Consider the following 12,595-nt stretch of genomic DNA (forward strand, 5'->3'; position numbering starts at 1 on the left):
ATCTTTTCAGATACTTGACTTCATTCTGAAGCTATAATATCCTCCCCACCATGTGTGACCATGTATAGTTTATTTACATCCTAGAAACCAGCTACTTGAGAATTTTATTAAACATATTCTGGGTTGCCTGGGTGGCTCAGTCGGTTCAGTGTCCAACTTTGGAGCAGGTCAGGATCTCGTAGTTCATGAGTTCGAGCTCTGCGTCAGACTCTGTGCTGACAGCTCAGAGCCTGAAGCCTGCTTTGGATTCTGTGTCTCCTTCTCTCTGCCCCTTCCCCACTCGCACTCTGTCTCTCTTTCTCTCTCAAAAATAAACATTAAAAAATTTTTAAACAAGACATATTTTTTCAAGGGGTCCTTGGGTGGCTCAATCAGTTAAGCATCCAACTCTTGATTTCTGCTTAGATCATGTTCCCACAGTTGTGGGATCAAGCCCTACATTAGTCTCTGTGCTGAGCATACAGCCTATTTGAGAAATTCTCTCTCCCTCCCTCCTTCTGCCCGTCTCCCCTGTTCTCTCTCTCCCAAAGGTAAAAAAATAATAATTAAAAAAACCATATTCCTCCTTCAGGAAGGGGAGGACGGGGAAGGAGTCACTCAAAATAACAAGAGATTAATTATATTCCCTACTACCAACAGTTAAGAGAAAGTGTTCACTATCCTAAGAATAAAAAAGATTAAAATATTTAATTGGAAGTTACAATTGGCTTTCACGATAAATAATCACCAAATTCTCTGACCCAAATTCTCTCCATGGCCTTTTCTATGTAAGCATTCGCTTCCCCTCTCCATGTGGTTGGAATAAAGTGACTGGAGTCTAGTCCTGTAGCACGTTTGCCACTCTCATGACACCTAGCCCACACTACCTTCTACCATAATTAACTATGAACACCCAGGAGTGAAAAGAGTAAGATAGGATGAGGGCCTAGGGCTCCAAAATGCTAAAAGCTTCTGATTTTAGTGCAAACTAGTGAGAAGAGGACAGATTCTAGATGCAGTTGAGTAGAAGTGAAATAATACTTAGACTGGATTTGGATATGATATGATAGATTGGATGTAGATGGTAAGAATGAGAGAATGGTAACTGGGATAGAAGGATGGGAAAGATAAGGATTTGAAAAGAGAAATCAAGAATGACTCCTAGGTTACTGGCCTCAGAATAGTCATACTATTAAAAGAAACGAGGATGGCTGGAGGAAGAACAGATTTCAGAGCTATCTAATCCAGTGGTAGACTGAACTCCTCCAAGGATGTCAATGTTGTAATCCCCAGAACCTGTGACTACTGTTACCTTATCTGGTAAAAGACACTCTGCCTACATAATTAAGTTAAACATCTTGTGATGGAGAGATTATCCTAGATTATCTGGGTGAGACCAATATAATCACAAATCTTACTGTAAAGGAATGCAGGAAAGTCAGAGTCTGAGGTACTTACTGACTATGCAGAAGACACAAGGGCTGAACCAGAAGAGAGAGAGGAGCAGAGATGCTGGCTGCTGGATTTGAGGATTGAGCAAAGGACTACGAGCCAAGGAATACAGTCAGCCTCTACAAGTTAAAAAAGGCAAAGATACAATTCTCCCCTTGAGCCTGCAGATAGAACGCAGCCCTACTGACACCTTGATTTGAGCCCACTGAAACGGATTTCAGACTTCTGACCTCCAGAACTGTGGGACAATAGATTGCTGTTGTTTGAAGCCACTGAAGTCATACAAATTTGTTACAGCAGAACACATTCACATTAGATTTGAGATGCCTATTAGATACCCAAGTAAGTAAAGATGCTGAGCAGGCAGTCTGGAGCTCAGAGAGGGCAAGTCTAGAGAAATAAATTCACAAGAATCTGTTTGAAGTATTATGGACCTCTTTCTTGCCCACAGCACTCTAATCCTGCACCCCAAAGAAAGCGCCCATGCACACACATATTTTTTCATATAATTTCAAGACATTCATGGATCCCTATATTCATTCATAGAACCTACTGAATATTGTAAGTAACCACAAGGCAGCATATCCTAACCCTGATAAGACTGTTCCCCCGCTAAGGAGGAGGAAATCAAGTAACTTCATTTATTTTTTTTTATTTTTAATTAAAAAAAATTTTTTTAACGTTTTATTTATTTTTGAGACAGGGAGAGACAGAGCATGAACAGGGGAGGGTCAGAGAGAGGGAGACACAGAATCCGAAACAGGCTCCAGGCTCTGAGCTGTCAGCACAGAGCCCAACGCAGAGCTCGAACTCACGGACCACGAGATCATGACCTGAGCCAAAGTCGGCCGCTTATCCGACTGAGCCACCCAGGCGCCCCAAGTAACTTCATTTAAAAAAAATATATTAGGGGCACCTGGGTGGCTCAGTCAGTTGAACATCCAACTTCAGGTCAGGTCATGATCTCATGGCTCGTGAGCTCAAGCCTCATGTTGGGCTCTAGGCTGACAGCTCAGAGCCTGTAGTCTGCTTTATATTCTGTGTCTCCATCTCTCTCTGTCCCTCCCCTGCTCATGCTCACTTTCTCCCTCTCAAATATAAGTAAACGTTTTTATTTTAAAAATCTTAAAAATTTTTCCCAGTTCCACTTATTAAAAAAAGTAAAAATGTTACAGAAATATCTAACATAGAAAGTTCAAACCCCTATGTAACTACTGTGTTCATCACTACCAGCTTCTACGCTCCTCATGCTTAAGGATGTGGTCAAGATGCCTCTGACTCCTTTTTAACTGTTTATACAGATGTACAGTTGTGTTTTCTTTAACCTTGCCTTTAAAAAAAAAAAAATCAAGCCTGCTTTTTAAAATTAGCTTATAAGAGAAAGCTATGGTTACATCTGCAAAGTGTCAGAGTTGAGAGACATTGATTTATTTTATTAATAATTCCATATAACTAGGCTAGGTAAAAAGAAGGGTAATGGTTGATCAAAGAAATTTTGTGTCAATGAATTTTTTAAATAATGAAAACATTTGGCCTTAAAAACTAAAATGAGTGGATCATCTTCAAAGGCGAGTATCTGGATGTTAGGAGAAATCTCCTATTCCCTTATGAGTTCAATGAAGCTATTTTTATTTCTGAAACACAGACCTAACATGAAAGACCTCAAGTAGAAAGTATTTTTAAAACTGCCTTTTTTTTCACATTCTTTTTGTCCAGAAGCTGCTGAGTTGGTATCACAAGGAAAAATATGTTAGCTCACTAAACGAGGTCCAATAAGTGACTAGTTCCAAATGGGCACATTTTAAACTTCTAAAAGCAGGTTACAGAAAAAGCAATATAAAACCAATGTCAGCCTACCTTTCTTTGAAGCTCATCAGGCCTAACCAAGCTCCTCCAAGAAGGAACAACCCATTAAGCATCAGGATAGGAGCACCCTGCTGTTGGATCATGCTCAAAACTGGACATAGTCAGCTTTGCACAATATTTTTTAAGTGTTTGTATCTCTACAAGTGGAAAAACATCTACCAAAAACTGTGTGTATTCATAAAATAGGCTCTAGAAAAATCTCTCCAGAAGAAAGACTGTATTTTTCCAGCCACGACAATAAGCTAAGCATAACAGGATAGGTCTGGGAATTCCCAGGAAAAAAAAGTACAAGGCCACATTAAGAAATTTGAGCTTTAAGGGAAGGATACAATGCACATGACATTGAGAGATTTAAACGCAGGAGAATAACATGATCAGTTTGCATTTTAGAAAAATCACTTTGAAAGATGTGCAGAGAACGCATTACAGAAAAGCAAATCTGGAGGTAGAAAGGCTACATGCAAGGCTGTTGTGAATGGTAAGAGACATCTGGACTAGGATGGTGGCAATGAGGATGGGGAACAGGATCAAGTGCTACATAGAAAACATATTTAATAAAATTTGGTAACTAATTACATATAAGTAATCACAGTAAGGGAGGAGGTTGAGAACTTTATTCAGGTTTCAGGGGAAGAAATATAGGTTAAAGACCTCAAGAGTCTGCAAAAAAAAAAAAAAAAGAAGAAGAAAGAAAAAAACCAGACACATTACATTCTTACAGTGAGCATTTATTTAATAAGCAAATTGAATTACAATATATTCCAAAAGCTCAATGCGCCAATTTCTAGTTACAAAAGTTCATGAAAAATAACACACAAAGAATCTTAAAACCAAGTTTTTGCCATAGTTCCAATTTGTTCACACTAGCGAACCTTTTAAGAAGGCTGTGGTAGACGATGTTGCCAATGACTCACTGCTCTCCCTGAGGGATTATCCACCCACTCAAGGTACCAGGTGACTTGCAGGGCCTCCTGCAGAAAGACTTCACTTCCCTGCCCACTAACACTGTTGGCCAAAGAAATGTGAGTAGAAGTAATATAAGCTACTTCTGAATAGAAGTTTTAAAAGGTGGCACATGATTTGTCCATTGTTCTTTTTCCCAGTTAAGAGATTGCTCCTTCAGCCAGAATCCCAGAATGAAGAAGACAAGTAAGGCTGGGCTACAGCTCACCAGCTGAATATAACTTATATAAGATATTGAGCTCTAGAGGTTGTTTGTAACCCCAAAATTAAAAACAAAACATGACAGATTTATGACAGATATAGGTGTCTAACAAATAACAATGTATGATCTGTTTGTTTTCCCTTTTCCAGTTGAAGTTTTCTGGTGATCTGCTAAGAAGCAATCTGATGGCTAAAAAAACAAAAAAACAAAAAAAATCTTTTAAACGGGAAGGAAATGTGATAGTCTGTTGCAGCAAACTTTTTCCATAAAGGACTAGACAGCAAATATTTTAGGCTCAAGGGCCACACTGACTGTTACAACTATTCAATTCCATAGATACAGAACAAAAGCAGGCACAGACAATATGTAAATGAATGAGCATGGCTGTGTTACAATAAAACTTTATTTACAAAAACAGTGAGTCAGATTTGCTTCACAGGAGCATAGTTTCAAGATCACTGGACTAATTCCTTCCTATTATCAATGAGAAATTTGAGACCCAGAAAATTAAATCAAGGTCGTACAACTGGTTAGTGGCAAGTTGAGCATCAGAATGTAGATCTCACGAGTCTAGTCCTCTAGAAAAGGTTCTTTTGGGTCACAAGATGGAGATGAGACACACAGGAAAATATAAGTCAGCTTAGGGTAGGTTTTGATTATATCAAATAGCTTTCAACAGTTTGGTTATAAATAAGGATTTGCTTTTCAAGTGATTATGGCTTTCATAAAAAAAAAAATGAAAATTCTAAGATTGAATAGGTGAACAAATGATGAATTAGCCAGTGTTTGAAAAATTATCTTCACAGGAAACACAATTATGTACCTCCTTCCTGCTATCATGTTCTCACTTTATCAATCATTTCATCAACAGGACAGCATTTGCTATATGATTATTGCAGTAACTCATTTTAAGGCTATTTTTCTAAGTGTAATAGGAACAACAAATACACTAGACTGGCAGACAATGATTTCACGTCGTATTTTAAATTTAATTTCTTAAAGTAATACTCACTGGAAGAAACTCAAACAATACAGAAATATATAAAGTGACACACTCTATGCCCTCCTCAATTCCACTCCCCAGAATATTAACACATGACTGATTTATAGCAATCATGACACTGCAATAAAGCTACTTTCCCATTTTTTTAAGAAAATTTTTTAACATTTATTTATTATTGAGAGACAGAGAGAGACAGCATGAGCATGGGATGGGCAGAGAGAGAAGGAGACACAGAATCCAAAGCAGGCTCCAGGCTCTGAGCACAGCACAGAGCCCGATGTGGGGCTCGAACTCACAAACTGGGAGATCGTGACCTGAGCTGAAGTTGGATGCGTAACCGACTGAGCCACCCAGGCGCCCCAACTACTTTCCCTTTTAACAACAAAGAGAATATGGAGTTCCCCTGGCCAAATATCCTTTAGAAATCATGGTTTAAAAAGCAACAGAGAGATTAAAGGTTGTCTATGGCCTGGAAAAGCATGCTACCTATGCAAGGTTTAAAATGGAGGATCTTGGGGCCACCAGCATGGCTCAGTCAGTTAAGCATCTGACTCTTGATTTCAGTTCAGGTCATGATCTCATGGTTTGTGGGGTCAAGCTTGGCATCAGGTGCTATGCGAACAGCACAGGAGCCTGCTTGGGATTCCCCTGCCCTGCTCTTTCTCTCTCAAAATAAATAAACATTTAAAAAAATTAAATAGAGGGTTGTGACCCCCCATTACTGTAACCAAATAAATGAGGCTCCTGAAATACTTTGATAATGCTACAGTAGGATATATAGACACTTCAAAATGAGTAAGAATATCCGTACCTTCTAATTTGGTATTTAGTGGGAAAACTTGGGCTAACTTGCTCATAAAAACACTGACAATCTCAGATTTTGTTTAAATCCAAATTTGAGTAACATCAATGAAAATGGCAGAGTCAAGACCTCCCTCCAAAAGTCTGTCCTCTGTAAAATCAATAAAAAACTGGCAGAAACTAGCAGAACCAACCCTTCTGGAAACCAACCAAAAGCTTGCAGTAACCTCTTATTGCACTTAAGTCCAATGAAACACTTAAAAACTAGCTGAATTTTAGTTACAGTAATAAGCTTTGTAGCATTTTAATCTACTGTCACCCTACCCCCATTCTCCAGCTTAGTGGTAGCCTTGAAAATAATAGCTTGCCTTCCTAGTACCAGGGGAGGAAAAAAAAAAGGAGTAGAACAGACTTCATTCAGCAAAGAGATGTAATACAGTTGACCCTTCAACAATGTGGGGGCTAAGGATGCCGACCCCCACGCAGTCAAAAATCTACATGGGGGCGCCTGGGGAGCTCAGCAAAGCATCTGACTTCAGGTCAGGTCATGATCTCAGTCCGTGATTTTGAGCCGCACATCAGGCTCTGCACTGACAGTTGAGCCTGGATCCTGCTACAGATTCTGTGTGCCTCTCTCTTTCAGACCCTCCCTGCCTCTCAAAAATAAATACACATTAAAAAAAAAAAATCCACAAAGAACTTTTGACTCCCCTGAAACTTAACTACTAAAAGCCTACTGTTGACCAGAAGCCTTATGACATAAACAGTCTATTAACATATATTGTATTATATACTGTATTCTTTTTTTTTTTTTATGTTTATTTTTGAGAGAGAGCAAGTGGGAGAGGGGCAGAGAAGAGGAAGACAGAATCCCAAGCAGCTCCACCCTGTCTGCGCAGAGCCAGACATGAGGCTCAAACTCACTAACTGGGAGACCATGACCTGAACAGAAATCAAGTCAGACTTTTAACTGACTGAGCCACCCAGGTGCCTCTATACTGTATTCTTATAATGAAGTAAGCTAAAGAAAATGTTATTAAGAAAATAGAGAAAATACTTTTATAGTACTATACTGATCAGAAAAAAATCTGTGTACAAGTAGAACCACACCTGTGTTGCTCAAGGGTCAACTGCAATTTGTTTTGACATGTTGGGTGACTGCCTTTGAAGACTTGCACAAAAGACTTGCCTTTACCTTGCTTAACTCAGAACTCTCTTCAAAGTGCTAAAAAGTGGCTAGCTGGAGGAATTTGTTTTAAATATTTACAGGTAAATACATACATTAGTTGCGGCTGCATGAGACTACTGATAACAGTTGGGGAAACAACATACTAACCAAAGATGTTGGGAGGAAAGCCCAGAGAATTAAATGCTTTGGGGAATGAGGGCTTTGAAAAGATCCTGCGTACTCCTGGGGACCTAGAAGGCCATGTGCATTCCCAGGGTGGGCGCATGCTCAGAAAAGATGTGAGAAGGCCCTAAACTCTTCTCTCTGGCTGATCCCCAGCTCTGCACATGCAGGAAGTGAAAGCTAAACAAAGTTGTACACTAACTGCATGGCTGAGTGTTGAAAATGTGCTGTCATACACACAAAGAGCCCATGGAAAGGACTGGGAGATGTGGGGGAGAGGAGGGATCTAGACATTTAACGAAACTATCTAATCAGTGACCAATAAGGTAATGAAACTGAGACTTCAGTGCCACACATCACAAAGAATATATACTTCACAAAATTAGTTCAGAAAAGTCAGTAAACAAACAACATCCGAAATAAGCATCAATAATAAACACTGGGGTGGGAAAAGAATCTGATTTCCAGAGTTGCTACACTGCAATATTCAAAATGTCCAATTTTCAGGGCGCCTGGTTGGCTCAGTGGGTTGTGTGTCCGACTTCGGCTCAGGTCAGGATCTTGCTGTCCGTGGGTTTGAGCTCCACGTTGGGCTCTGTGCTGACAGCTCAGAGGCTGGAGCCTGCTTCAGATTCTGTGTCTCCCTTTCTGTCCCTCTCCAGCTTGCACTCTGTCTCTCTCTCTCTTTCAAAAGCGAATAAATGCTTTAAAAAAATTTTTTAAATAAATAAAAATGTCCAATTTTCAACAAAAAATTACAAGGGATGCAAAGAAACAAGAAAGCATGGCCCACACACTGGGGAAAAAAGCAATCAATATAAATGGTTCTTGTAGAAGCACAGACACTGAACTTCCTAGACCAACACTTCAAATCAGCTATTTTCAATACATTCACAGAGCTAAAGACACTGTTAATAGAATGGAAAAAGAAAAGCTGCAGACTAGGAGAAATATTTTCAAATTTCATATCCAACAAAAGATATGAATACAAAATATATGAAGAACTCTTAAATTTTTTTTTTTCAACGTTTATTTATTTTGGGGACAGAGAGAGACAGAGCATGAACGGGGGAGGGGCAGAGAGAGAGGGAGACACAGAATCGGAAACAGGCTCCAGGCTCTGAGCCATCAGCCCAGAGCCCGACGCGGGGCTCGAACTCTGGGACCGCGAGATCGTGACCTGGCTGAAGTCGGACGCTTAACCGACTGCGCCACCCAGGCGCCCCTATACTCTTGATAAAAAAAAAAAAAAAAAAAGGCACTGCAGAAAATATTTTCCTAATAACTGTACTCAGAATATTAATTAACTGCTATGTGCCCAGAAAACTAATTGTAAAATGTAATTATACCTTCCAATAATAATTTTTGGAAAACAATTTGTGTTAAGTTTCCCAACATTTCCACAAATTGGTAATAAAGACCCCTGGCTTTCACTCCTCTTACTTTGGGTTGCTATCGGAACCTGTGCTCCCTGAACTGCAATTCTTAAACCCCAAATAAACTCTTTTGTTTTATTTCAGCGCTTCCTCTCTTGTTGGTGAACCGAAGTTTACAGAACCCTTGTGCTCAAGGAGCTACGGAAAAGTTTGTTCCAAGCACTACGTTAAGTACTCATCATTCTATTTAACACTAACAGCAAAATGCTCTCATGAAGGCTTAGTACTAAAGGTTCATTATCACTGCCCCTCTCCTAGAGAGGTTGTCAAATCGCTACCTCCTTTTCACAAGTTGGGGAACGTTCGCAACGCTGGACTTGACGCTTGCTTTGATGCCCTACATCCCATTTGTCTGTTGCCTGGTCGGTCAATCCTTCCTCAAAGATCTTTAACATCCTCCACATCCATCCTCCACAGCATTCCCTACGTACACGGGGTTTGGAACTTAAGAAGCGGCAGCTGCTGCAAGTAACAGCGACCCCGATCTTCCCAGTGTTGCCCTCCTTACCTGAAAATTAGCCTCCTTTTCTTGGTCAAGTACCCAAATCTATGTTTGAACTTTAACAGCGCGTTCAATCGGGACCCAAGATGGCGGCGCCGTCTGCCGGAAGCAGCCGCTTGGCCAGAGAACCCACAACCCCCTGCGGAGGCCCTGCCACGCCCACCCACCGTGCCCGAGGGTTCAAGACCCCTCGGAGGCCTAGGAGACCCAGAAGGGAGGCCATTCGGAAGGACTCCCAGCTCTGGACTTGACATCCATTTGCTTCCTTTTCAGCCCAAAGCCTGGTACCAGCCTTACTGATGATACCAAAGCTCTTAAACCAGAAAGGAAACAGGAAAACGTGAAGATCTTTAGCGTCAGGGCCTACGGTCTCTTCTCAATAGGGTAGGCCATGGACAGAGTAGGAATCTACTTTCCATCATTGTGTATAAAAGGATTTGCTCAAAATGAAATGTAATTAAATAATAAATGCATTAAATCATTTCCTAAGAGTTCAATTCTATTCTATTTTGCAGCTACGTATTGAATATATGTGCCAGTCACTGTTCTGAGTTATGAGGCCATAACAATGAAAAAACGTTAAGTCTCTCCCCTCGTGGAACTCATTACTAGAAGTCAGAGCATTCAGGTCATACATGGAGTCTGCCAATTTTACCCTCTTCATTCTAATAAACCTCTTAACATCCCCCAGATCCAAAGGCCTGATAGAAGCAGCTGCAGGTGATTCTCAACTCTCCTCTGCAGGTACTCCAGGCCCTACCGTATATACCCCTCAAGTTCCTAGGATAAGGGATCGGGGATGGGTCCAAAAAGGTAGCTATCTATAGTTTGCCCTGCGCCTCTGAAGTAATGTGGCCTGAGAACCCTGCCCACAAGGGTGCAGGACAGTGGCTGGCCAACTTACTTAAAGCCTCTTTCTTGGAGAGGCTGACTGTAAGAAAAACAAGAGAGAGCCAGTTATTCAGTAACTTCAGAAACCATGGAAGTAGACAGAAGTAAACTATGTCACAAAAATGGTGGTGTCACTGACATACGAGTAACAGTTATCCCAACTCACAAAGAAATGTTCTCTGGAGTAGCTGTTTACTATCCGTTTCCCAGAGCTACTCTTAATTCACAAAGGACTGCTGAAGCTATTTCCTTGGTCTTCCAACTAACTTACCTATGTATCCTTATAATAAGCCGTCATCAGCTGTGTTTAGCCAAACAGACCTCTATTTCTTGCACTCTAAGAAACATAACTATCACATATATTGCTTTCCCGTTACTTCAACGATAGTGTCTTACAACATTCTTTATGTACAGCCTCGTTATTCTACAAGATAACACAGGATTAAATAAAATCCCTATATAAAATGCATGGTGGATTCTGTTTGACTACAAGTCATCACAACATGAATTACGTATGAGGAAAACATGTAACAATTCAAGTTACAAGAAATCACACTGAAACCACTCAACATCACATTCTTTAATAGGACACTAAGCCAGTGAGTCTCACCTTCAAAACTCCCAACTATTCCAGAAGGAATTAATCAGGAAATCTGACAATGGGGTCAGGTGCATATGTCTTTTTTAAAGCTCTCCACCTGATTCTGATGCCCAGACAGTGTTAAGAGCCCCAGCACTGAGGTGCAGAGGTAACTGTGGGCATTGTTACTCAAAATGTGGTCCAGGGACCAATAGCAGCAGCAGCATCACCTGGAGCTTGTTAGAAATGCAGAAATCTCAGGCTCCATCCCAAACCTATTAAATTAGGCATCACATTTGTTAAGATCTCCAGGTGACTTGTAGGCATATGGTATATTAAAGTTTGAGAAGCACCATTGCTACCGAAATGTGAAAAATACTCCATACCATGTTACAAAGTTGAATATCTCAAGAAATTTTCTAAGAAGAAACAGGAATAGAACAGTACAGGAGGTGAAATGTTTCTGATACTAGGCATTTCACGTTATTAAGCATCTAATTAAGAGTAATATTCAAATGCAATTCTTATTCCAAATGAATTCTACTTCCAAACCACACCCTCCACTGGCAATAGTTATACTTCAACTGAGTAACACAAATGTACTTTACAATCCCAGATAGCTCCAGTTATCTCCACTCTGTGGGGTGCGGGGAGTTCTTGTGGGGAAATAAAGAAACAAGGGGTGTAGTGACAAAAAAAGGGATCGTTTACATGGGTGGCCCCATGCTGGAGGCCTTCCAGTTTTTTGTGAACACCCCTGTAATAGTTTCAAAGAACTATCTGGAAATGATGATTTTTATTGCTAGAAAAATTCTCCCCATGTTATGCAAACATTTCCTTCTGTGCCCCTTGTTCTTGGCTAGCTCTCAGAGCAAAAGCATTTAGTTACCTTCCAGTATACTGATTCCTTGATTAATGCATCTTCAGGAAACAATGCTCCAGTACAATAAAAGCAGCCATATCAAACACAAATGAACTCTGCATCCTAAGCGGCAGCCCTGGCACAAAATATAGGGCTCATCAGTAATGCAATTGTTAAGCTACTCATAGGTATCAGAGTAGGGACAAAATCACCTCCCTTCACAGCTTCCATTTATTTATTCCCTGAGAAATATTCAAACCTGGCAATAAGCAAAATGATAACATTAGAAAATTGCTTTCAGATTCTATAGGTTTCCTATAGAATGTCCTAGGAAGACCATGACCCTCTTTAAGAACTATACATCACACCAGACAACTTGGAAGTTCACAAACACGTTCCCTATAATAAACTTATAGAGAATGAATAATTCCCATTCAAAAGATGCAAAAGGAGGGGGGTGGCTCTAAGTGATCTAGCCAAGGTCACATTATAATAAAGAACAAAACAGCAACAAGAATCTAGGTACCCTAAGGTAACTTCCTATTATTAAAATGCATTAAGCCTCGTGGTAAGAAGAGAAAATAAAATCAAGTTAGAATTTTCATCGGTCAGGAATTGCATTCAGCTACTAGTTGTACAGGCCTAAGATAATAGTGGCTTTAACCAGACAATTTATGTTTTCTCAAATAAAGGAGGAGGCAGGCGAT

Source organism: Lynx rufus, unplaced genomic scaffold, assembly GCF_022079265.1.
Source record: "Lynx rufus isolate CCGP_SWC_20201006 ecotype Redwood Valley unplaced genomic scaffold, mLynRuf1.p SCAF_3, whole genome shotgun sequence".
Taxonomy (NCBI): Eukaryota; Metazoa; Chordata; class Mammalia; order Carnivora; family Felidae; genus Lynx; species Lynx rufus.